The sequence below is a fragment of the Schistocerca piceifrons genome, chromosome 3, assembly GCF_021461385.2.
Source record: "Schistocerca piceifrons isolate TAMUIC-IGC-003096 chromosome 3, iqSchPice1.1, whole genome shotgun sequence".
Lineage (NCBI taxonomy): Eukaryota > Metazoa > Arthropoda > Insecta > Orthoptera > Acrididae > Schistocerca > Schistocerca piceifrons.
The window spans coordinates 692120766-692146696 of record NC_060140.1 but is presented as its reverse complement, the minus strand read 5'-3'; the positions used below and the strand labels follow the sequence as shown (position 1 = coordinate 692146696).

The 25931-nt window shown below is 41.2% G+C and overlaps 1 protein-coding gene across 1 annotated transcript in view; it reads right to left on the bottom strand.

Moving 5' to 3' along the window:
• Positions 1-25931, bottom strand: part of LOC124788970 (ATP-dependent translocase ABCB1-like) — a 329202-nt gene that overhangs the window by 262925 nt on the left and 40346 nt on the right. The gene's annotated exons all lie outside the window — the stretch shown is intronic.

Here is a 25931-nt window from a genome sequence, read left to right as displayed (position 1 = left end):
AACCAAAGGACATCACACACATCCATGCCCGAGGCAGGAGTCGAATCTGCGACCGTAGCGGTCGCGCGGTTCCAGACTGAAGCGCCTAGACCCGCTCGGCCAAACTGGCCGGCGTTTGTCTGTTCTCTAGACGTAATTTAGATCAGCGAGATCGGTATTCGCCGGTAGAAATATGATTTTTCATGTGTTTTTTTTTCTAGTTACTCAGTGGTCTAGAGGGCGCTCCACGTAGCTACAGTTTTGTGTTTGTAGAGAAATGATTTCGAGTCTCAGGAATTATCTTGCGTTAGCGATCGGGAGGCTACTGCTGTGTACTTGATATCGAGAAGTATAGCGAAAATGGTATAATATTATGGCGAAAATAATTGTGTTCTTGTAATCCCCGAGTCTGGAGATGTGCATAGAAAAGCGAGCAGGCAAGGAAGCAGACAGTAACGCGTTTGTGTCGAGGGGAAACGATCGCAAATTTGTAGAATAGTTCTGAGAGTGACTTCGGTTCGCTGATGTAAAAGGGGTGATTTTGTATGGTGGGGGATGTGAACTGTATGTTTACTAGATCGACACGGTACTCGGTGATATATTGCTGGGATGGTGATCGCTTTCATGCTCGAATATTCTTGCGAGTCTGGTGTGTATTTGATGATCTGTAGATAATTTTGCAAGGTTTAGTTGTCGCTGAGAAATGGTGATCAGTGTAAATTAGTTTATTACCACTGAATGTCGCGTCTGTAGAAAGAAGGAAAAGGCTGACGGTGCTTCCCTAGGACTGGGAGGATCGTGACATATAGACGGTGTGAGTTCAGGCGTACGATAATTTTTGCGGGTGCTGTACAGATATAAAAGACGACTGCAGTGTTTGTGTAAAATGTGTATATATTGTACTGTAAAGTTACTGTGGCTTACACCATATACTGCATTGTAAAGATAGTCTTTTTTATGTTATGGCATGATTAGAGAGGATGACTGTGTGTCCTATCGTGAGGGACGTATAGATGGAGCAGATTGGTAATGATGAGGGTATGAGATAAAGTTTTTCGGTGGAAAATTATATGCGCTATTGATACTGAAGCACAGTCGTCAAAAGAAGAGATTACCTGTACATTGATTGGTGTCAGAATGTAGCAGCAATCGCAATATTTAATTGTAGTTACAAAGGTAAATATGTTCCTGGCTTCCAATATTCTCGTGAGTCTGGTATGCATTTGATGATGTGGAGGGAATTTTGCGGGTTCAACTTTCAATGCAATTTAGCGATCTGTGTAAAATAACCGCTGGAAGTCCGAGAAAGAATAGGTGGATGGTGCTTCGATACTGGTGGCATCAGTAATTCGGCGAATAAATTGGATTACAGCAAATGATAATGTTGGATTCATTAACATCCTTTGTGCTGGGATACGGGAGCCTCTACGTAGCTGTGCAAACATTTGTGTATGTTGACAGCAGGATGGGTATCACGTGATGGGGTGGGTATCAAGCGAAGTCTGCGAGGAAGACTGCATTGGACGTTATTGTGCGTTATTTTCGTAATGAGGTTCTGTTAGGGCATCAATTTCCGTGCATAAAAGATGAGAGAAGACGAAAACTAGTACAAAAGTGCATGATAAGTATTTCTGGGGGGATATGGAATTTAGTAGAGTTAGACTTGGTTATTATTTTAGATAGCAATGTGACTTGAGTATAAGATTGATAACGTAGCTAGATGCGTTTGCGACGGTATGTAGCGTCAGTCAAACGTGACATATGGTCCGTTAGAATCGCTAAGGAGAAAGCAGGTTCTGCTATTGTGGAATGGAATTCTACAGCGTCTCCGTCGGACCTCAGAGTGAGGGTAGCGGCCTTGCTTGGAGCTCGCGCTCTGCAAATAAGCCCCCAGTCATCAACGGCGTCTACAGACAACTTCCGCCTGCGTTCGGCTGCAGCTCGCGGTTGCGCTCCTGCCCTGTCACGTCAACATGTATGTCTACGTGAACACGTATTTGGATAGGAATTTCTCAGAAATGAAGTATGAATGAGATGTCACCACTTGTGGGACCCTGACGTGGGGCGTGTGCGTGGTTTGACAGCTGACGGCCGCGCCACGTAGTTGGGGCTGTGGACGGGATGCGGCACAGGCTGCTTGCGCGCGTTGATTGAATTATTTTGCGAGCAGGTCTGTAGGCTGTGCTATGGGTTATTTGGACAGTTTACGAGTACTGAGTGTTCTAGACATAACTGCGCTGAATTATTTAGGAGCAGTTTGAATGTCTGTACTTAACTTATTTGCGTAAATTAGGAGCTGTTTGCGTGTCTGCAGACTGTATATTGTGAGCACAAGCATAAGGTGGAGAGTGTTTTGCCTCAGTGTGATAAATATATTCGATCTCTAAATAAATTATTCAGAAGTAAACAGAGTGGACTCCTGCCTTACTCTCCCCAGCAGCCTAGCGCAGTCTGAGTAATTTTAGCATAATTCTCGCCTCTACAGACCACCATCTGGGATTAGGTCATAGGAGGGATGACAGAACGATCTGATGGCAGTAATGTGTCCTATGTCAATTGGACAGTAAACCTCATGGTGGAGTCAAAATAAAGACTTGTGTTCAGATCTGTTTTCCCATCATTTCGCCCCACCATCTTGGATGACGTCATGCGCTGTGCACGTTAGTACTACACTTTAGTACAGGTTAGTGCACGTTAGTACACGTTAGTACACGTTAGCCCGCCAAAGGGGGTTTTCATGGGGGGCGTGGTGCTGGGTTGAGGATCGTGGTGGAGAATTTATCTATTCGATTCCAAGTCCAGGTGGGTGTGGCACTGGTGAATATTGACTCCAAGTCCTAGGTTCTATGAAGTCGAATCGCGTGACTAATGCAGTAGCCAATATTGTTTATTTTTTTTCCTTTCTTTTACCCAGTCTTTGTTTTTTTTTCGTTTGTGGATAACATAATTTCATATAATTTCATAATAATAACAAAAAGTACAATAATATCAAAATAAATAAATAAAAAACAAAGAAGACTCCCAATTCTGTTGATTCCTGTGTCTCCCAATTGTTTCCTGTGCTTCACCGGCTCAGTGGCGGTGAGGGGGACACTGTGGCAACGCGCATTTCAAGCCCTGCACACTCTGCCCCCTGAGGCCTCCCCCTCCCCTCGCCCTCCCACCAGTCCATTCCTTTAAAAAGAAAGTGTGTTCCGTCAGAGGGTTACTTGATTTCTACAATAAAAAAAAACTGAGTGAATGGATCAGTGATGAACCTCAGAAGACATCACAGGACGTCTGCCCTGATCAAATGCAATGAACAATAATGAACAAAAGGAGATTTTAAAAAAAATGAAGTCATAGTGTTTTTCATTAGTAGTCCAAATGTCCTTGGTCCTGGTATCGAGCCCCACTTCAGCTTAAATTTTGATTAAGAATATCAGCAATGGCGGCCGAAGACTTCCGGCATAAAAAGTCACCCCCGTTCAGGCAACAGACTTGTCAGTGAGGGTAGAAGGGCAGAGAGAGGTTCAGGGCACTCTCTTGTGCTTGGAGTGGAAAACCGACCCTAAAAGCGAAACAATCCACAGGGCGTATGGTCTGCTAGTGAAATGTGTCATGATGACCTCTCCATTGGCATTCGGAAAGCTAGTATCCCATTTGGACATGGCAGGGGACTGCAACGAGGGAGGTGGCCACGAGAAAAAGATTCAAATGTAACGAGAGGGTGACGTTCTACTTGTCGCGTTGTGGAATTTCAGAAATTTCAACGAGGTAGGGAAGCTAGAAAATTTGAGAAGGAAAATGTTACCGCTTAATCTAAATGTAATGGGGGTCAGTGAAGTGAAACGGAAAGAAGACAGGATTTCTGGTTAGTTTAGCAGAGGCTAGTATCAACAGCAGAAGAAAATGGTATTACGGGAGAAGAATTCATTATGAATAGGAAGGTAAGCAGAGACTGAGTTACAGTGAACAGTTCAGTGATCGTGTTGGTCTCATCAGAATCGACAGCGGATCAACACCAATAATGATAATTCAGTTACACTTGTCGACGTCGCAAACCGACTATGAAGACATATAGAATATATATGAGGGTATTGAACGGGTAATTCAGCACTTAAAGGGATATGAAAATCTAATAGACTTGGGGGATTGGAATGCGGTTGCAGGGGAGGGAATACAAGAAAAGGTTAGAGGAGAATATGGGCTTGGCAATAGAAATGAGAGAGGAGAAAGACTAATTGAGTTCTGTAACAAATTTCACCTAGTAATATCGAATACTCTGTTCAAGAATCACAAGAGGAAGAGGTATACTTGGAAAAGGGCAGGAGATACGGGAAGATTTCAGTTAGATTACATCATGGTGAGACAGATGTTCCGAAATCACATACTGGACAGTAAGGCGTACCCAGGAGCGGATATAGACGCAGATCACAACTTAGTAGTGATGAAGAGTAGGCTGAAGTGTAAGAGACTGGTGAGGAAAAATCAATGCGCAAAGAAGTTGGGATACGGAAGTCCTAAAGAATGAAAACATAAGCTTGAATTTCTCTGAAGCTATTGTAGAGAACTCGAGAAACTGTTTGTGACATCACATAATAGGAAAATGTCCAATGAAACCCCACCACGCTGGGAGCAAACAATTAAATGACATCAATAATTAAATGAAATCAAACCCAATGGGTTATGAGATTAAGAGGTTGATGTATGAATGAAACAATTTGGTTCGATGTTTAAAACAAGAAAAAATTTTATTTGTTTCAGTACCGTTTATACCAACCAAATCAAAATTACAAATATTACGGACGATTTTACTGACACGACTTGCTTATAAAGGGGAAGGTATGGTGCATCGCCTCGGAGCTGTGCAGCGCGGGTCGGCTGCTCTTCCCTGCGTTCCGCAGCTACTCAGCTAGGGCCTGGATACGAACTCCGCGTTGTCTGTCTGTAGTGGGTTGCGTTGTCAAAGCTGCGATATCACTGCGCCGGAAGGCCGATGTCGGTGATGGATGGAAGAGTCCCCAAGTCCTCCTGCTTCCGCGCTGTCCTTCTGACTGTTCACTTCACGCCTCATCCCTCTCTCAGCTCAACGGCTCCTCGAAATTTGCTCCTCTCGCGACTTTGTCATTGGTGGAATCAATTCTCAAGTTGTCGGTAATATTTCTTGACTGGGATCAAGTTGTGATAGATACAGTAGAAATGAGTTTTTCTGATCAGAGGGTCGTTGAGCAAAGGAGCAACTTGCCCGGAAAAACTTTCAATATAACGGGAGTAGCCAACGTGGACGATTTAGTGCGAACCATTTCAGTTGTATGAAGACAGAACATTTTGCTCCGCAGTGTCAGGTATAACGCGGAAAAGATGACAGCAGGTGACGTTTAACGAAATGGGGTTGGTGAACGCGAACAGGATGGTCACCCATGGGGCGTAGCCAGTTGAATGGTATCAGCAGGTTCTTCCTACGCTTTATATGTGCTGAACCTGTTCACGAACCAGGCTGTTGACTGCTAGGTTGTGTCAGCAATATTTTCTTATTTAATTGCGCTTGGTATCTCAAGAGCAGCAATGTTTTTAAAATTCTCATTTTAAGACGACTGGATACACAGGTTCTGACTGTTAATTGTGTAGTGTGGATGGGGTGGATACAAGTTAATTTAAAAATACAGCAAGTCTCATGGCCTATTAAAATCTTAATATTTGTTGATCCATAATGGATACGACACTACGGCTTGTCAGACATTTACCAAAAAACATAAAAGCAGCCGATGTTTTCAGAAGTTGTTATTTTATTTACACGACCAATTTCGACATCTTATTAATGCCTTCTTCAGGCACTTACACAATCCATGTATAGAGAATTACATACATCTTTTTATGTACAACCAGATCCATCAATAGCCGGATCGGTGATTTTTTTTTTCTGGAGTGTGTACTTCGAAGACTTGGCAACAATTGTTGTCAAGTCTTCAAAGAACACAACCGAAAAAAGTTTACGGAATCCAGGTACTGATGCCTCCTGTTACGCATTTTCATTGATGTATCTATTTCTTGATGCATAGGGACCTGTAGACTGCATTAATGAAATGCCGAAACTGGTCATGAAAATAAAATAACTTCTGGAAACATACAAATGTTTGGTGATCTTAGTTTGGTAAATATTAATATCTTTGCTGCCGAACATATGTCTACCAACTCACTATTGCGGTGTGATTTTAGAGACAAAATGGGTTGTGTCTTAGACTACTTCGGAAATAAGTTTGTCTTCAAGTTTCATCTGGGTAAGGACTATCAGTTATGTAGTCATGGTCCAACTGCTGTTGGTTCGAGTGATTTTCAAATTTGGTGTCCGCCATTTAGGGGAAGATGAAGCTTGACAATTACTAAGTTTATTAAATGAATTTCCAGATGTCCTGTCCGAACAGCTGGTTTTAACCAACAAAGTCAAATATCAGATCCAACTCTGACCATATTCCGGTGTGTCATTCTCCTTAGTGGTTATCACCGCTAAACTGCAGGAGTTAAGGAAGACTTTTGGTAAGTTGCACACGGAGAGGGTGACCAGCCCTTCCACGCCTGTCTATGTCTCGACAACACCTGTGTTTATGAAACCCAATGGCGAAAGTTATAGGCCCACCGTGAACTACCGAGAGCATGAGCAGAAGGTAGTTTTGGAGTCGATACCCTTGCCTGATCTTCACACGTGCTTTACTTGGTTTGCTGGAGCGCGCTGTTTTGTATAGGATTCAAGCCTACAACCAGATTTCCCCTAGCTGAAGAATTGGAGCCTCTGACTGCTTTATTCATGGGTTCTAACTTTTTTTTGAGTTCAACAGAGTCCCCTTCAGGTTATCATCTGGTGCAGCAGTCCTGTCACGTTTGTTAGTTTCTTTTTTGGGCGAGCTGAAGTTTTTGTGTATAAAATTACCTCGATGATGTGGTTGTTAACATCAAGACTGCTGGTAAGCACCTTCAACTTCTTAGGCAGGTGTTATCACGTTTTAGGAATGCGGGCTTAATAGTCAAACCTACTAAGGTTAATTTAGCCCAAGCCAAGATTTCTTTTCTGAGTCATCTAGTTTCAACTAATTGGATTAAGAGTGATAATGAGCCCACCGTTGTCCATCTGTAATTTTCCGTACTTAATTTTCTTTTCTGGATCATCTAGTTTCAGCTAAGGAACTAACACTGATAATTTTGACTATAATTTTGACCCTCCAAAGACATTACGGGAATGACGATTTCTTACAGGAAGTCCATTCCTAACATCGCTCAACTTGCCCACAAACCAACTTCGTCATCAGGAACAGCCATTTAAGTGGTTTGACACCACCAATCATCATTTGATGCCTTGAATTAGGTTCTCAGTAACGTGTCTACACTAACCATTTCGGGTTTTCAGCGTCGACGTCGATTTAGCCTCCAGAACGACGCCTCTAAGTTGGGAGTCACTGGCGTCCTACTACAAGAATTTACTGGAGATTGTTTCCCACTAAGGTATGCGTCGAGAACTATATCAGCAGCAAACGATACATACTCAGTGTGCAAGTTGGAAACATTGGCAGTTTTATTTGGTCTGGAAAAATATAAGTTCTATTTGGGTCATAGGCATTTCCTGTTAGAAACTGACAACCAGGCGCTAAGCTGAGTACTGGGGTGACCCTGGCTTCGCACCACAGGCCCCTTAATACTGGCAGAATAGCGCGCTGGGCAGCCTGAATTTTAGCATTCCGGTTTGTCGTAAAGCACATAAAGGGTTCCGACAACCAGCTGGCTGATGCCATGAGTCGTATTTTAAGTGGAGTTCACGAGCCCACAGAGGTCATACAAACAGATGATAATCGTCAATGTAGCGTAGCTATACTGACAGAGCTTCTTTTACTTTTCTGGAATTTGTGGGAGCAATAGGATCGGGAACAGGGGCTCCGGAGTATTAAGGGTCAAATCCTCAGTGGGAAACAAGTAGTTGGGTATCACGTTAACAAGGATTTCCTGTATTGCGTATCCATCCCTTAATTCAGTTGTTTGAAAGTTTATCACGCAATGTCAGTCTGCGTAGCGCAAACCCAATTCTTGTGGTAGTTTGTTGCACTGTAGTCGGGAAAAGGGACCGATGTACAAATACGAGGGCGTTCTGAAGAGTAATGCTTCCGTAATTTTTATGTGAAAACTCTTCAAGCGTTTTCAATAAAGCAAACTTCATTAACACTCAACATCTTTATTCTTCATTTACAATTTTAGAAAGTATTCTTTCATGGAGAGTGAACACGATCGGTGTAAAATACTAAAGTTCAGTAAAACACGCTCTATCGCAACAAATATTTATTTTGGCTGAAGTTCGTGTTCTTATGAATCTTGCTCCGTCCACCACTACCAGCCACCATGATGGTGCTTACCGCCTGAAGATGGTTTAAATTATAGACCGAAGCCAACCATAACACACATCTGTTGCAATCGAGACTGTTTTCCTGAATTTTAATTTTTATTCTTCATGTCTATATATTTATTTCTCAACATAGTCACTCTAGCGACGAATACATTGCTACCAAAGAGAGGTCAATTCGTTAATACCATCACTGTAAAATGTTTGAATTTGTTGATGGACACACAACCTTACCTTTGCTTGCACCGCTTCCTCACTATCAAAGTGAAGTTCTCGAACGTGTTCTTTAAGTTTTGGAAACAGATGAAAATTGGATGGGCCCAAGTCGGTACCGTATGGAGGATGGATGATCAGTGACAATGAACCCAAGACGTCGGACTGTTGCAGATGTGGTCCAGCGCTGTCATGCTGAACGAGAGGGTACTCCATGTGTGGACGAACTGTTCGAATTCGTAACTCTGTGACAACATCCCGTTTCTCCCGCATCGATGTGGTTACGTTACATACCATCATATTAAACGCTATAATTCAGAGCCCTCGAGTGGCTGAAAATAGGTATACATGGAGAATCAAGATGTAGCTTGTTAATAACGTTTGTTTTATTTAAAAAGCTTTAGCAGTTCTCATATAAAAAATTCGGAGTCATCACTTTTCAGCACTGCCTCGCAGTTTGTCGGTTATTCAATGTCGTTTCCATGCTCTAAGAGGGCAGAATGTATATTTTGTCTTGGTGGATGCTTTCACCCGATTTGTGTGTTTCTCCAAAGTAGGGAGTGGCTACATGTGTCAACAGTTCATTAGAGTGATGAAACAGAACACGACAAAAGTCAGATTGTTAAAAAGTGGAAGAGTTAAGAGACAGTAGTTGACATATTGTATGCTCTAGTGCCAATAGTCTAGATAATGACATAAGTGCCGCAGGGTACGAGGGGCCCTCTGGCGGTCACCTTCCTCCAACCACTTCTCGCCTATTCTGGTGCTAGCGATGACAGAGGGCGCTGATTATGTGCAGCACTATGTTTTCTTTCATTGTGACTCCTTTAGCGACTTGTTTTATGGTTTTTAACATTATCAAAAGTGTTTATTACTTATGTCATTATCTAGAATATTGGCACTATTGCATATGTCAACTACTGTCTCTTAACACTTCCTCTTTTTAACAATTTGACTTTTGTCGTGTTCTATTTCATTGCTTTTTGTTACTGTAACGCCTTTTATACGTTATAAGCTCATTACAAATTTCAGCTATTGTATCCCCCTTTATTTTACGCTGTTTAGTTAATTATTGAAAACTAGTGTATGCCGACATTAGCGACATCTGGTGAACTTACAACACAAACATCTTGTGGCTACTGTACGGCAACTTGTTTTGAACAGTAGTGCTACTGACAACATGACTCGTGCATATGATGTTATATACCTGTGTATATATATATATATATATATATATATATATATATATATATATATATATATATATATCGATGCTGGTGCTGATTTTGCATTTAACATTTGACGATGCCACTATGGCTGCAGTACATTAGGACTTGGTTTTATAAATAGGTATGCTTAATCATACTTAAAGCGCACAAATGCATATGTTTGTCAGTAGTACTTTTCATTATGGTCTATTTATTGTTTTTAAGCTGTAGACAATCTGCGAGTGTATTTATGTTATTTCCCATTTTTGCTCCAGATCTGATGATGGTCATTATAGACCGAAACCGGTAATCTGTTAACAAAAAGTTTGTGACCATAGACGTAAATTAAAGGAAACTACCTGTAAAATTTGTGTTCCGTTCTGCAGTTGACGAATCGTGCTTCAAATCTTCCGTATTTATAGAAACAGATAAATCCATAACGACGAACAAAAATCGAAAAAATTAAAATTGTCCAGAATGAAAAACATTTCTATATCTCAAACTCACCAAGAATGAAAATAAGTACCGAATTAATTGGAATGAGCAAATGATGTAATTCAAGCGATAAAAATAGTACACCCTGTCTAGCCCGGTCTTTCCAAAAACACATTCATTTATTTCAGTTAACAGTGACGACGCTACGTCACAGAAGATAACCGATTTATTATCTAAGGCTCGAAAATAAAGACATTAATATCTACGAGTAAACTATTATGTCGTTGGTCAAAGTTGACAGGTTGTAACCGTCCTTCAGCTGTCCCGTTTTGCTAATCTGTCGGTTTACATGTCTGAGAGAAGACAGCCCTGGTAGTGTGTCTACTGTTTGGTGTCTGCGGAAATCATGGGCATGTGGAAAGGCTGAGCAGTAAGAACTTGTTTGGTGAGGACTTTGATGTGTAGAATGTACAAGCTGCTATTACGAGCAACCCACTGTTCTTTACACTGTGTTTTACGCTTGGGTTCATCCATTCATCCCAGTGTTATTTACAAAGAGTTTTCCATTCGCACTATCTGACACTGGTAATTTTTTTAGAGTTAGTGTTATTTCTGTCTTTTGGCTTTGGAACTTGCCGATAACTCATCAGTATTGTATGAATTGCTGCTGTAACCTATTGCGTAGTCAGCATAAATGCCAGTTCAAGTTTTAAAGTGGATAATTGCCTGTCGTGATCTAATAATTAAATTTTTATTCATGTGCGATATATTAGTATGGAACACTTTTTAATTACAATGTTTCTTGTTTTTTTCTCTGTTTTAGGTCACACTGTGGTTCATTTAATGTATGATGAAACAGAACCAACGGAGTGTGGTGAAACTCAACGGTTTCTAATTCAAAATTGTACTGTTCATGAGCTCACATTTATTTTACTTTCTAAGGCTTTACATGTTGACGAAATTCATTACAAATATGTGGAGTACCCTTTAAAAAAAGAAATTATATTTTTTGGTTTGAATATTGTTTTCGTTCCCCATCACCTTACCACTCCCAGCTGATCGCTTGCAGTAGTATTTCTGTACGCTCGTCTACGTCTTCGTGTACGCCTACGTGATTAATCTGCTATTCACAATAAAGTGCTTGGCAGTGGGTTCAATAAACCACCTTCAGGCTGTCTCTCTACAGACCCACTCTCGAACGGCGCGCGGGAAAAACGAGCACTTAAATTGTTCTGTACGAGCCCTGAATTCTCTTATTTTATCGTGATGATCATTCTCCCTATGTAGGTGGATGCCAACAGAAAATTTTCGCTATCGGAGGAGAAAACTGGCGATTGAAATTTCATGAGCAGATCCCGTGGCATAGAAAAACGCCTTTGTCTTAATGATTGCCACTCCAATTCACGTATCATGTCTGTGACACTATCTCCCCTACTTTGCGATAATACAAAACGAGCTGCCCTTCTTTGTACTTTTTCGATGTAATCCGTCAGTCCTACCTGATGCGGATACCACACAGCACAGCAATACTCCAGAATAGGGCGGAAAAGCGTGGTGTAAGCAGTCTCTTTAGTAGACCTGTTGCACCTCCTAAGTGTTCTGCGAGTGAATTACAGTCTTTGGTTTGCTCTACCCGCAACATTATCTATGTGATCGTTCCAATTTAGTTTATTTGTAATTGTAATCCCTACGTATTTAGCCGAATTTACAGCCTTCAGATCTGTGTGACTTACCGCTTAATAGAAAATTTAGCTGATTTCTTTTAGTACTCATGTGAATAACTTCACACTCTTCTTTATTCAGGGTCAATTGCCACTTTTCGCACCATACAGATATCTTATCTAAATCATTTTGCAAGTTGTTTTGATCATCTGATGACTTTAAAAGACAGTCAATGACAGCATCATCTGCAAATAATCTAAGACGTCTACTCAGATTGTCTCCTATGTCGTTGACATATATCAGGAACAATAGAGGGCCTATAATACTTCCTTGGGGAACGCCGGATAGTACTCCTGTTTTCCTCGATGACTTTCCGCCTATTACTACGAACTGTGACCTTCCTGACAGGAAATCACGGATCCAGTCGCACAACTGAGGCGATACTCCGTAGGCATGCAGCTTGGTAAGAAGACGCTTGTGCGGAACAGTGTCGAAAGCCATCTGGAAATCTAAAAATATGGAATGAATTTGACATCCCCTGTCGATAGCAATCATTACTTAGATCAAATGGCTCTGAGCACTATGGGACTTAACTGCTGAGGTCATCAGTCTCCTAGAACTTAGAACTACTTAAACCTAAGTAACCTAAGGACATCACACACATCCATGCCCGAGGCAGGATTCGAGCCTGCGACCGTAGCGGTCGTGCGGTTCCAGACTGTAGCGCCTAGAACCGGTTTGCCAACACTCATTACTTCATGAGTATAAAGAGCTAACTTGTTTCACAAAAACAATATTTTCTGAATCCATGCTGACTGTGTGTCACTAAATCGTTACCTTCGAAGTACTTCATAGTGTTCGAATACAGTATATGTTCCTAAACCCTACTGAAAATCAACTTTAGTGATATGGGCCTGTAATTCGGCGGATTACTCCTATTTACCTTTTTGGGTATTGGTGTGACTTGAGCAATTTTCCAGTCTTTAGGTACGGATCTTTCTGTGAGCGAGCGGTTGCATATAACTGCTAAATATGGAGCTATGTATCAGCATACTCTGGGAGGAAACTGACTGGTATACAATCTGGACCGGGGCTTTGGTTTTATTAAGTGATTTAAGCTGCTTTGTTACACCGAGTTTATCTACTTCTTTGTTTCTCATCTTGGCAGTTGTTCTTGATAGGAATTCAGTAATATTTACTTCATCTCCTTTGGTGAAGGAGTTTCGGAAAACCGTGTTTAATAACTCTGATTTAGTGGCACTGTTATCAGTGACTTCACCGTTGTTATCGCGCAGTGAAGGTATTGATTGTGTCTTGCCACTGGTGTTCAAAAATTCAAATGGCTCCGAGGACTATGAGACTTAACATCTGTGGTCATCAGTCCCGTAGAACTTAGAACTATTTAAACCTAACTAACCTAAGGACATCACACACATCCATGCCCGAGGCAGGATTCGAACCTGCGACCGTAGCAGTCGCGCGGTTCCGGACTGAGCGCCTAGAACCGCTAGACCACCGCGGCCGGCACTGGTGTTCTTTATTCATGATAAGAATCTCTTTGGGTTTTCTGTCGTATAAACGACGGCAGCTAATAGCCCGGTTACATGAAATCCACACTTCTATAAACTATACAAATATCCTAGGTCCCAAAGACATGTTCTCGAAAATACTGTGCATTTTGAGCAGACTGCCGATGATCGTGGCACATTCTTTGGTGCTTCCTGTTGACCTGGAAGACTAAAATCCGCAAGAGGTTCGTGAACAAAGAAGTCACCGTGCCTCCAGATGACTGATTATGCGCCACTACAGGAGACACTCAACGGCAATAAACCTCATATGGAAGATCTGGAGGAGCCTGAAACACATAAGAACGGACGTAGCACCAATGAAGGAAAACATGGTCAAGTGGAACATGACAACAGATGTGATTGTGGCACATTTCAGAATATGAAATATGTCCCGGCCTGTCCTAAGAGTCCCAGTAATTTCACCGTCAATGACTTCGCAGGGAAGCAAGGAAGCATTTCACGCACTCCAGTTTTGGGCTAAAAATCTTCGGACCGAAAACTCAAATTCAGTGCTTTCTTGTTCTGGCTGCCTCCGGTATTGTGTGGATAACAACTTCCTGAAAGTCTGATCGTATGTCTTCAGTCTCATTAAGTCTACACCAGAAACGAAATAGTCATTTAATTGCAGCTTACTCGAATCAGAAAACATGCTGTTTATCCTTTTTTGCCTTATATGATCGCATGTCTTTCAGATCTCTTTCTGTTTCTAATGTTGGATCCCCAATGTCTTCCACATCGACACCCATTTCTTCTTCTACCGCGTCACCAGACATATCGTCTCATATGAGGCAACAATGTATTCATTGCATCTGTCCAATCCTTCTTCTGCGATTAACAGTGGAATTCCTACTGCACTCATAATGTCGATGGCATTGCTTTAATTTCACCGAAGGTTATTTTGACTTTTTCACGAGGGAGTTCTAAAAAGTAATGAAACCGGCTTTTCTTACAATGTCGGCTGAGGTGCTACATGTATATTCATCGGTCAACTTTTCCGCTTCGCTAACGCAAGTTGCAACCCTCTGCCGCTAGAGCGCTCCGAACTGTAGCGTGCAACAGGCGGTGTATAACATAATGTATCTACGTCGGTGCGTGAAAAACAGCGTGATATAATCGAGTTTCTGACAGCAGAAAACTTCATCCACACATAGAACACCGTCTCAGTCAGCAAGAAAATGCCAGATCACACCCGAGGGCTGCGACATCTGCAACAGTCCGACGCCTTAGGTTCACAGTCATCGATCATCCTCCCTACAGTTCCGAACTGACCTCATGCGATTTTTTTCTGTTCCTAAAACTTAAAGAATATCTTCGAGGACTTCACTTTGATAGCGGTGTAGCGGTGCAAACAGATGTGAGTTTGTGTCTCCCAACAAAGTCAAACGTTGTACAGTGATGGTATCAACAAACTGGTGTTCTCGATTTTGGTGACATCACTTCGCACCGCTTGGACACTGACCAGCCAGAATATTATGACCATCGACATGTGAACTCGATCGAACACATATAGTATGTGACTGAACGTGGTGGAATTTACGGAATTGGTGACTTTTGTGTGCAGATGTGGTGCCAACTCCCTCTAGCGACCTATCAAGACGTCTCTGTTGCTATCCGTGAAAAAAAAATGTTCAAATGTGTGTGAAATCTTATGGGACTTAACTGCTAAGGTCATCAGTCCCTAAGCTTACACAATACTTAACCTAAATTATCCTAAGGACAAACACACACACACCCATGCCCGAGGGAAGACTCGAACCTCCGCCGCGACCAGCCGCACAGTCCATCAGTCCATGACTGCAGCGCCATAGACCGCTCGGCTAATCACGCGCGGCTGTCCGTGAAAAAGGGAGACAATCGGCAATTGGATAGGTGGTTATAATGTTCTGGTTGATCTGTATACATCGCCTTCCACGACACTTTCGTGCATTCATTCTTTGATAACACCGCAGTCGCTCGGATTTTCTCCCACATAGCTGCGACTCTTTCAGACTTACTTCGTAGTCCTGCTTCCAAACTGGCCTCAATTCCTCGCATTCGGCTATACGTGCTTCCTGTCCACGAAATACTGACGAAAAAATATCTTTATGTTCTTCCTTCCCCTTTAACTGTCGTGCCACCAGTTCTCTCATTAATTCTTTAACATATTACTATTGTTCTTTCCTCCATTTCTTTTCTTTAATTAATTCGTTGGGTTGATACAGTTTTTTCACTTCATTAACAGTCGTTTTTTTCTTCTTTTTGTTGATCTTAATGCGACCCTGCGTAAGGCGTGTTACTTTATGTATGAGGGCGTGCTGAGAAGTATTGCCTCCGAATTTGAAATAAAACAAACGTTATTAATGTTCTACATATTTATTTCTCAACATACTTACCGTGACGACGAACGCATTTCTCTTAATGGGAGAACAGTTTGTTGATACCGTCACTGTAGAAGTCTGACTTCGTCGACGGAGCTACAATCTCACTTCTGTTTTCAACGCTGCGTCAGAGAGAAGTCCTCAACAGTGCTCTTTACCTTTTGGAGATGGAAATCGGATTAGGCCAAATTGCGACTGCATGAAAAACGACACGTGGCAGTGAACCCAAGGCTTCGATTTGTTGAGATGTTGCAGCAGTCGTGTGTCTTCTAAAATTGTCATGCTGAGGGAGAGGGTGCTCCATAAGTGGACGAACTCTTTGAACTCGAAAGTCGATTACAGAACGCTGTTTCTCACACACCGGCGCAGTTACGTTACACACCACCATGTTACACGGTACAATTCGGATCCCTCTGGCGGCAGAGGGCTGCAAATATTTTGACATGAAGAATAAATATGTAGAATGTTAATAACGTATTTTTTACTTAAAAACTCTTCAGAATTTTCACATAGGAAATTCGGAGGCATTGCTGTCCAGCACTCCCAAATAATAATATCTCATAGTCTAATTTCGCTATCATCCAAAAATCCTGAATCAGTAGATGCATCGCCTTGTTTCATTTTGCTGTCAGGTCTTTATTTATCTCGTTAAATAATTCTCTTGTTTGGATCATAACGATACTATTAGCAATAGTAAAACCTTAACAACGAACCCAACTCAAATAAATATGTAACGCAAAGTTCCAACACAGTTCACTCTAAATTTTCACACGTTGTGCCACACTCAGTGATATAACTGTAACTTCCAAATATTCTACTGCAGCAATGTTAGACAAAACTACGGCATTGTTACTTCCAGTTCCTGCAGTTGATCTACACATCATAAATTTATTCCTTTTTGCACTTCACAGTTCGTTAACAATTCGTTCCGGATGTGCAGTTGGTCACGCTGATTCCTGCTAGCCGGACAACAGTGCGTACTCCCGCCTATTGTCGAGCGCGTACCGTTATTCTCTTCGTCATTTTTAATGTTAATGTTATGTCATCAACTCGTTCTCTTTCGCATTGCCATTCTCCGTAGATTCATCGCCACTTGTGAGGTAATCGGCGAGGAGGAGCAGGTACTGAACCGTTACTGCTTTAAACTCAGATCCATAAAACTTTTAGAAGACTGCAGTTAGACCAGGATGTAGTATTTCCTATGGCAAATTATTGATAGACGCATTCTCATTTACTCATCACACTGGCTGTTTTTCTGACTTCAACAATCATACATTATTCAACACGACGCGCTAGCTTCAGCTCCACTCTAATCAATTTAATACAAAGAGCTCGGAGGACACGGTTATCTTACTATCGTATCCTTTCACCATATTTGTCTTCGCAACTTCTTTGATTCCTCCTTTTAGTCTTCTACTTAACAGCCTGCTGTGGTACTCATTAGTGCTGTTTTTCCAGCCCTAGAGAACTTCAAACGCATAGTATTATTCGCCAGTACTACAGTATCCCACTTTCTGCCATTCATCAGGAAAATTCTCTTAAACCTCAGTCTACTGTTCACCATTATTTAATTGTGATCCGGGTCTATAGCTGCTCCTGGATATACCTTACAGCTCAATATCTGATTTCGGAACCTCTATTTAACCATGCTGTAAGCCAGTTGGATTCTTCCCATGTCTTGCGCCTTTTATAAGCGCACCTCCTCCTTTTTGCTATTTTTGGACAGTGTATTCGCGTTTACTAGATGAAATTTACTGCAGAACTCAATTAGTCATTCTCGTCCCCCACTAATACTACCATGCCCGTATCCTACTGTAACTCTTTCTGTAACTTCTCCTACTAACACTTTAAAATTCCCAAGATTATTAGACTGTCATCTCCGTTTACACCTAAATTACACCTGCATCATCCACATGTACTTTCTTTATAACTTTATCTTCTGCTTGTGACGTTCACATGTATATCTGAACTATTGTTGTTAGAGGTGGTTTGCTCTTAATTCCGATGAGAATAACCCTGGCAATGAACAGTTCAGAGCATCTCACTCTTCGCCCTATTTTCCTATCCATAATGAATTTTCTTCCATTTTAACAATTTTCTACTATTGTTGGTATTACCCTTCATACTTCTGACCAAAATCCTCATCATACTTTCACTTCACTTCACTGCCTACTACTATATCTACAATAGATCTTTCTATATCCTTTTTCAGATCTTCTAGCTTCCATACGACATTGAGGCTTCTGGAAATGAAGAGAGGCTGAATAGAACTGCTTTGCAAAGAAATTTAAGGTGCAACATGATCACAAAATGATGGATGACAGAACTCATCGAGGAATTGTCGGTTATGTAAAGAAGGGAAACGTGGAGGGGAAAAATTTTGGAGGCAAACAAGGGCTTGATCGAAGCAAGCAAGAATGTCAGTTGCAGTAGTAATACAGAAATGAAGGGGCTTGCACGGGATACACTTGCGTGGAGAGCTGTATGAGACAACGTTTCTTACTGAAGACCACAGCAACCAGAAAAACTCAAAAAAGTAGATGGAGAAAGAAAACAGTGGAAGACTCTAACAGAAGGAGATACAGGTTAATGGGGCATCTGCTAAGGTTTTCGGCACCGGCGCCTGGAGAACCGCAGAGGGGCTGGTTGTTAGACGAGGACTAGAACATGGCAAATAGGTGACCAAATCTTGTGCGAGAGATCAAAAGAATAACACGAGGGACGTAAAGGTTTAAGAAGAGCATCGGAACAGTCGAAGCACTAATGACTTCAAAAATGTTGCGGTGCTATACCTGAATAAAACGACTGCCATCCAATCGTTTAAAGGACATCTTCAATAGCAGCAACCAATGAGCGAATATGTTTAGTCACGCCTTCTCTGCTGTTCGTCGTCGTCACATCGCTGTAGTACCCCAGCCGCAGATCACAGTCAGTTAAAGCTGAAAACTGTGGCCAGTAACGTGATTGTCAAGGTTCCTTTTCGCTGAAAAGTGCAAGGTTCGTTTTCGCTGAAAAGTACGTTTCTCTGTTTCTGGCACAGCCATGTTGTTGGCGCTTGCAATAGCGAACCCAGTTCGATTGGGGATACGCCTATCAAATCACTGTTGAATTGAGATTCATTTATTAACTGTACCATCCAAGGTAACAAAGGTGTGACATAAAGTCACATAGGAGGCTAGTAACCATTCTAATAAATATGCGTAGATCCGTAGTTAAGGTGAGTAGGTCTCATAAAAAGTCACACAGTAGTTCAGGAAAGACTTTATAGACTACAACGCATTCATGGCATGTTTCGGAAACATTTCTGTCTTCAGAAACCTAAGTGGAAGGGTAGCACAAAAACAAGACCGTTCCCAGTTGCGTGCGTAAGGTGTCATCTCAACTGATAACGCTCTTGTCCTTGCGCTACTATTCCACTTGGATTTCTGAAGAAAAACAGATTCCGAAACACGTCGTGCATACTTTGTGCTCAGTAAAGCGATTCTTGAACTGCTGTGTGCCGTTTTTTGCGACCTAGCCAGCTTAACTACGGATCTACACATATTAACTAATTAATGTTGATTAACTGTTGGACTACTAAAGTTTGCTGTTTCACATCACTGACATTTTCTCGTATAATAACTGAATCCTATAATCTAAGACTTGGTGATCCTGAACTGTCAATGATTTTCCTTAGTTTCGGATCTGTCACTTCTACTGTACATTTTTTACCTCTGTATCTTGATATCAACTGCTATTTCTCGGTGAAAGAATCATGTACAGATAATTTCAAAGCAAGGGTAGCCACAGCTGAAGTAGTGTTCGACCACGTGACGATTTCGCTAGTGCTGCCAGAAGTGGAGCCAATGGGCACTACATGAAAGTTACTCACTTGTCTCTGAGCCCTGCCAACGTTAAATTGACTCTACAAGCGAAGTATTACGAATGGTGTGCCTCCACTAACAAGTAACTTCTGTAAGCACTTGATGAGGTGTTTACTTACTCAAGCTGACTTCTTCAGATCACTAGGGGAAGTTTATTTCAGGAACATTCTGCGAGTACTTGTTGCAGAAATGCTGTTTTATTAGGAACCAGAGCAGTCGCCACTGATGTTGCTTTATTATTAATGAATAAAAATGGTGACTAAACATAAATATAAAAAGATAGAAATTTTGTTTGAGAGTACATATTTATGTTACCAAGAAACACTATTTATTTAATTAAAATCAGAGTACTTCACTTAGATTAAATACTTTGAGGATGTCATGCAAATTTCGAACTTCTCTTGTCGAATATATAATCAAATATTCGATAGCAGGAACCAAAAGTGCGGCGCGATACGTCACCAAGATACTGCGTTTTAGTTACTCTTCGACTTTTGCAAAATGTGTTTACTACTTTTAGCAAAAAAGTAATGCATTTATTTTTACGGTAATATTAAAACATCAGCTAAAATTTAAATTCGTCTGTACTGCCATTTTACTTTCTCTTCTGTTCAAACAAATTGATTGGTAAATTTATTTTACATTTCCTTTACTGGTGGTGCCAGTGGTACATTCGTTTGACCCATCTCTGCGAGTGCCTTTCTGCTTTTCGATACTGGTATTTCCGCACCGGTGCTGAACACACACAAATTCTGTGAGTTTGAGAAAACTTCCATGAAATGACAAATTCGGCAAGCACTTGCAGGATGATGCAAGAAACTAGAACGGATTATCACCTTGCAGTGGAGTGCTCGCTGATTTGAAACTTCCTGTCAAATTAAACTGTGCGCCGAACCGGGACAAGAACCTGGAAACGCGATGCAGGACAGTTTTAATTTGACAGGACGTTTCATGCAAAAAATTGTTTCCACTACCGTGTAAACTTCTTGGAATGTACGAAACTGGAGGACGTCGACCCAAGGGGAGGGGGAAGGGGGTTTTTTTTGGGGGGGGGGGGCAGGTATGGTGGCTCGTAGTACTCCACCCAATTCTGTGATTTTGTGGTTAATGCGACATACCCAGTGGCGGATACATACACCTTGTCCTTGCGGGGCTGTCGGCATTGCCACCCGTACCGCCTCCGCCAGTCAGCTCGCACGCTATTCGTTCGTTTCTTTCGTCAGTCGACTCGACTGAATCGAGTTATCGATTAGTTGTACCTTCCTATGTAGCAAGAGCACAAACGCTCTCAATTATCGTGATTCTGTTATGCCAGCGTTGTCTGTTTGACCTAGGTTTGACTATCCTACTTTGCACACACTGTACAAAATATTTGCTTGTGGACCTGCATCTATTGCTACAGTAGAAAGAAGTTTTTCAACATTGCGACGTACAGAGACCTCGCTGAGGTCGACGATGAAGGAGGATCGACTTAATAGCTTAGCTCTCTGTTGAACACTCATCCTGACATTGATTGTCCTATTGACGATGTAATTACGCAATTTTCCAGGAAGAATAGGCTCATAGAATTCATCATTTAAGAAAGAGAACCACAATTGTAAAATTTTTATATCACAAGATGGCATTGTCTTCTGTATGTGTATAGTCAGTTTAAATTAAACTTTCTTAAACTTCGCATCTGACTTGATTATTTTTTATCACGGTTAAAGTAAAGGTAACTCAAGATAACTTTAGCTACCCCTCCTTGAGGTCTTTCTGTATCCGCCAATGGCAATACCACAGCAGGAAGTTCGACAATGCTTAATAAATATGATTTCAGGGTTACAGTGTTAGTGTCAATCCGAGACAGACAAATAAATTGCAACGTCTCAATGAGAAAGACTGAATTGTTATCTAAAATAAAGGAAAACAAACGAGACGTGAATGTGTAAGTCGTGGAAGCCACAAAGAAATCCGTTTACTGCCCTACAACTGTGACATAAATCCGATAGAACTGGAATGGGCCAAAATAAAACACAGTTTCAGGGAGAAATATGTCGCTGGTGACACGTCGAAGAAAGATTGTAAAATCTTGTTAATGCTGCTTTCCTTTCAGTTACTGCACGGAATTGGCAAGATTACAGCAGGAAAGTGCAGCAGCTGGAGCAAGAGTTCAAATGGTTCAAATGGCTCTGAGCACTATGGGACTTAACGTCTGAGGTCATCAGGCCCCTAGAACTTAGAACTACTAAACCTAACTAACCTAATGACATCACACACATCCATGCCCGAGGCAGTATTCGAACCTGCGACCGTAGCAGTCGCGCGGTTTCGGAATCAGAGTATTGGACTCGAGATGGAATAATGGAAATGCCCATCAATGAACTTATCATCAATACCACGCCCTCAAGCGATGATGATGATGATCTTGAATCAAACAGAAAGACATTGATCTTTAGTAAACATCGTTTTGACAATTCCTTCAGGCGCAGTCAAGTACACCTTTGTAAATGTTACTGCCGTGCTGTGTTTAATAAGTGTAATGTGCTAACAGATTCCAAAAAAACAGTTTTTGACTCTCGATTCATAGTGTCGCGTGTTGCACATTCATCTACTTTCATTTTTCATTGTTGTTGTTGTGGTCTTCAGTCCTGAGACTGATTTGATGCAGCCCTCCATGCTGCTCTATCCTGTGCAAGCTTCTTCATCTCCCAGTACTTACTGCAACCTACATCCTTCTGAATCTGCTTAGTGTATTCATCTCTACCCTCTACGCTGCCCTCCAATGTTAAATTTGTGATCTCTTGATGCCTCAGAACATGTCCTACCAACCGGTCCCTTCTTTTTGTCAAGTTGTACCGCAAACTTCTCTTCTCCCCAATTCTATTCAATACCTCCTCATTAGTTATGTGATCTTCCCATCTTATCTTCAGCATTCTTCTGTAGCACCTCATTTCGAAAGCTTCTATTCTCTTTTTGTCCAAACTCTTTATCGTTCATGTTTCACTTCCATACATGGCTACACTCCATACAAATACTTTCAAAAATGACTTCCTGACACTTAAATCTGTACTCGATGTTAACAAATTTCTTTTCTTCAGAAACGCTTTCCTTGCCATTGCCAGTCTACATTTTATATCTTCTCTACTTCGACTATCATCAGTTATTTTGCTCCCCAAATAGCAAAACTCCTTTACTACTTTAAGTGTCTCATTTCCTAATCTAATTCCCTCAGCATCACCCGATTTAATTCGACTACATTCCATTATCCTCGTTTTGCTTTTGTTCATGTTCATCTTATATCCTCCTTTCAAGACACTGTCCATTCCGTTCAACTGTTCTTCCATTTTTCATTACTGTAGATAAATAAATAATGCGTAAGATGTAGGGAAAACTCTCGAGCATGAATATGTCAACAAATTAGATGATTTCCGATCCGACGAAAGTATCACTGAAGTGAATAATATTTCCGCGAATGCCGCCTGTAGTGCACTGCTACAAGCTGCCGATGCTGCCTTCCTCTCACCGCTCCTCTCCCCTCGGCAACCGTAACGCAATGGAAAGGCCGTTCCCAGTCACCGCGCCAATTCTCAACTTATCGTGGACAAGCAGTAACCATACGTAACCGATCGACCTGTTCATACAGTATAACAGGTGTTTCTATACTGGTATTAAAACTATTAAAATATGATACTGAATGAAAAGTCTAACAGTCCTCTTTAGCTGTATGTATTTAAGCCGATTAGGGACACACACAACAGCTTTCGCAGTTCTTAAGTTGCATCCTCTGGTGTACACAATGCTATGTCATGTGGTACATGGAGTTACTATCGAATGCCGCAGAGCAACGGCGTGGCTAGGCAAAGTTCTCAACCTTCTTCAATTCAGTTTTTATATTCATCAATGATGAATATCCAATCTGTGCCAAAATCACGAACGGACATGATCTTACCGATTAAAAATATGTTGCTTTGGGTCTATGTCAAGCAACAGAGTTTTCATTCAGTTTTATATTTTAATGGTTTTAACACCTGTATGTAAACACCTGTTATACTGAATGAATTGGTCAATCAATTATGTATAAACATCGTGTACGTCAGTAACTTTCTATATTCAAAATGCTTGTACGAAAATCTATACAGCCAATCTTTCTCTTCCTTAGTTATAAAACGAATGTAGATGACTGGAAATCGTGAATAAGACATACGTGCTGTCACTGCTGTTCACCAAATACAAGATGTAGCTGTCTATTTACATTACAAGTCACTTCCATTGCTAATTCTTGTGCTTTGTTGCTCATTGGCGTTTCCCTCAGATTACTCGCCTTAGCTTGGTGTGTTTCGCCGTTCTACATCAAATCAGTCTTTCGAGATTATGAAAATTGTAAACATCATCATGAATGATGAAATACAGATCAAATTTGAACCTAAATTCCTAGATATTATGAGTTACAAATTAGTACTTTGTGAGACCAACACGCACTATAATTTTTAAGACCCTATAAGTGCACCTGTGGATCAGAATTCGAAATAACTTATACCGAAGTACAACGTTCAAGCTCGCAAACGACTCGCTGAAATGTGATAACCATACCCGTTCAGTTATAAGCGTGTCAACGGAGTGGGAGAGCCAGCCAGGTAAGGTCCAGTTGTTTGTCGTGTAAGTAGATGTCTTGAACACCTATTCGACAATGGCCCGCAGCCTGTTGAGTAGACTATTTAAAACTTACAGTATCGTGACGAAGACACATAGTACTATCCAGGATGAGCGTTACTTAAAGTTCAACAATTTTCCTATCTGTACATCAACGTCGCAGATTTTTATGGATTCTTAGGTTAGGCAATTGTTGATCCATTTGTTTTTGAGAAGACATGGGTTGTATAAACGACCAGACGTCTCTCTGTTCTACTCAATACTAATTTTCTCGGTACATTATCAGTGGCAAATTGAAATTTACTCTCCTGCCTTTTCGAAGGGAATATTTTACGGACTTAATGGCATAATTGTAGTCGTCACTTGGAACAGTGAACACAGTTTCACACTATGTTCATTCTTTCTTGTATTCATCGTTAACTTTTCCCGTGATACCATAATCATCATACAAACACAGCTGAAATTTTCACACCTTTTACAGATTATTTTGGAAAATCTCCCGAAACTACTTGTTTACAGCAGATTGATACAAGAGTTAATTTGAAATGAATTTCTGCTCAATTTCAATTTCAGGGCTGAAATCAAAATGTAATTTCATCATTGGTTGCTTGAAACTATCCTCACACTCACTACACGAGATACCGTATTAGCAACCAATGAACAGCATTGGCCGCCGCTAGGTTGCAGATTATAGGCTACACGGGTAGATTTCAGACGAAGAAAGAAAGCTAAGAAGAAAAATGAGAACAAATAAAACATCAATACGATGATTAAAATGACGCGTCAAAATATTAGAAATGAAAAAATTACATTTAAACCGATTAACTGAATAAAAATAATAATCAGTCATTTAGCTGGATTTAGAAATAAAAGAAATTCACTGTATTTCAAGGGATTCGATCCAGCTACTTACTACACGGCAGTTACAGCTAGGCCACTACGGTACATATATTCACGACGCGGGTTACTCAGTCGTAACGATGAATTGGAGACATTAGAAAAACAGCTTGACACAGTGAGGTGCGAAGCTTACCTTATGTAAGTTGGTCCCGGTGATTATAATAACTGTATGTCTAACGCTGAATAGGGTTTGTGTGGAAGTATTCAGTAATGATTAGTTAGTGCTGTGTATGAAACGTACGTATTCCGATAGCTTCGTTGTGTGGGTGTGTTATTTTTGGTGTTGTTATAATGTGTGATAAAATATGAAACAAAAGAGTCAGACCCAGGATTCGGGATCTAAACACATCATGAAAGAAAGTCGGACGAGGAACTGAAAAAGAACTAACCGCTGGCCGGCCGCTGAGTCCGAGCGGTTCTAGGCGCTTCAGTCCGGAACCATGCGGCTACTACTGTCGCAGGTTCGAATCCTGCCTTGAGCATGGACATGTGTGATGTCCTTAGGTTAGTTAGGTTTAGGTAGTTCCAAGTCTATGGGACTGATAACCTCAGATGATAAGTTCCATAGTGCTCAGAGCCATTTGAACCATTTTTGAACTAACTGCTGTGGCAGCGATGGCGAACGATTCGGTCGTGACGTTGAGCGCTCTGACTGAAGAAACCAGCTACAACGCGAGAAGTGTCAACTATCAGTCAGTTTTAATCGGACTTGTAATGACTATATTACAGCGCAGAAAGCAGTTCTAAGTGAT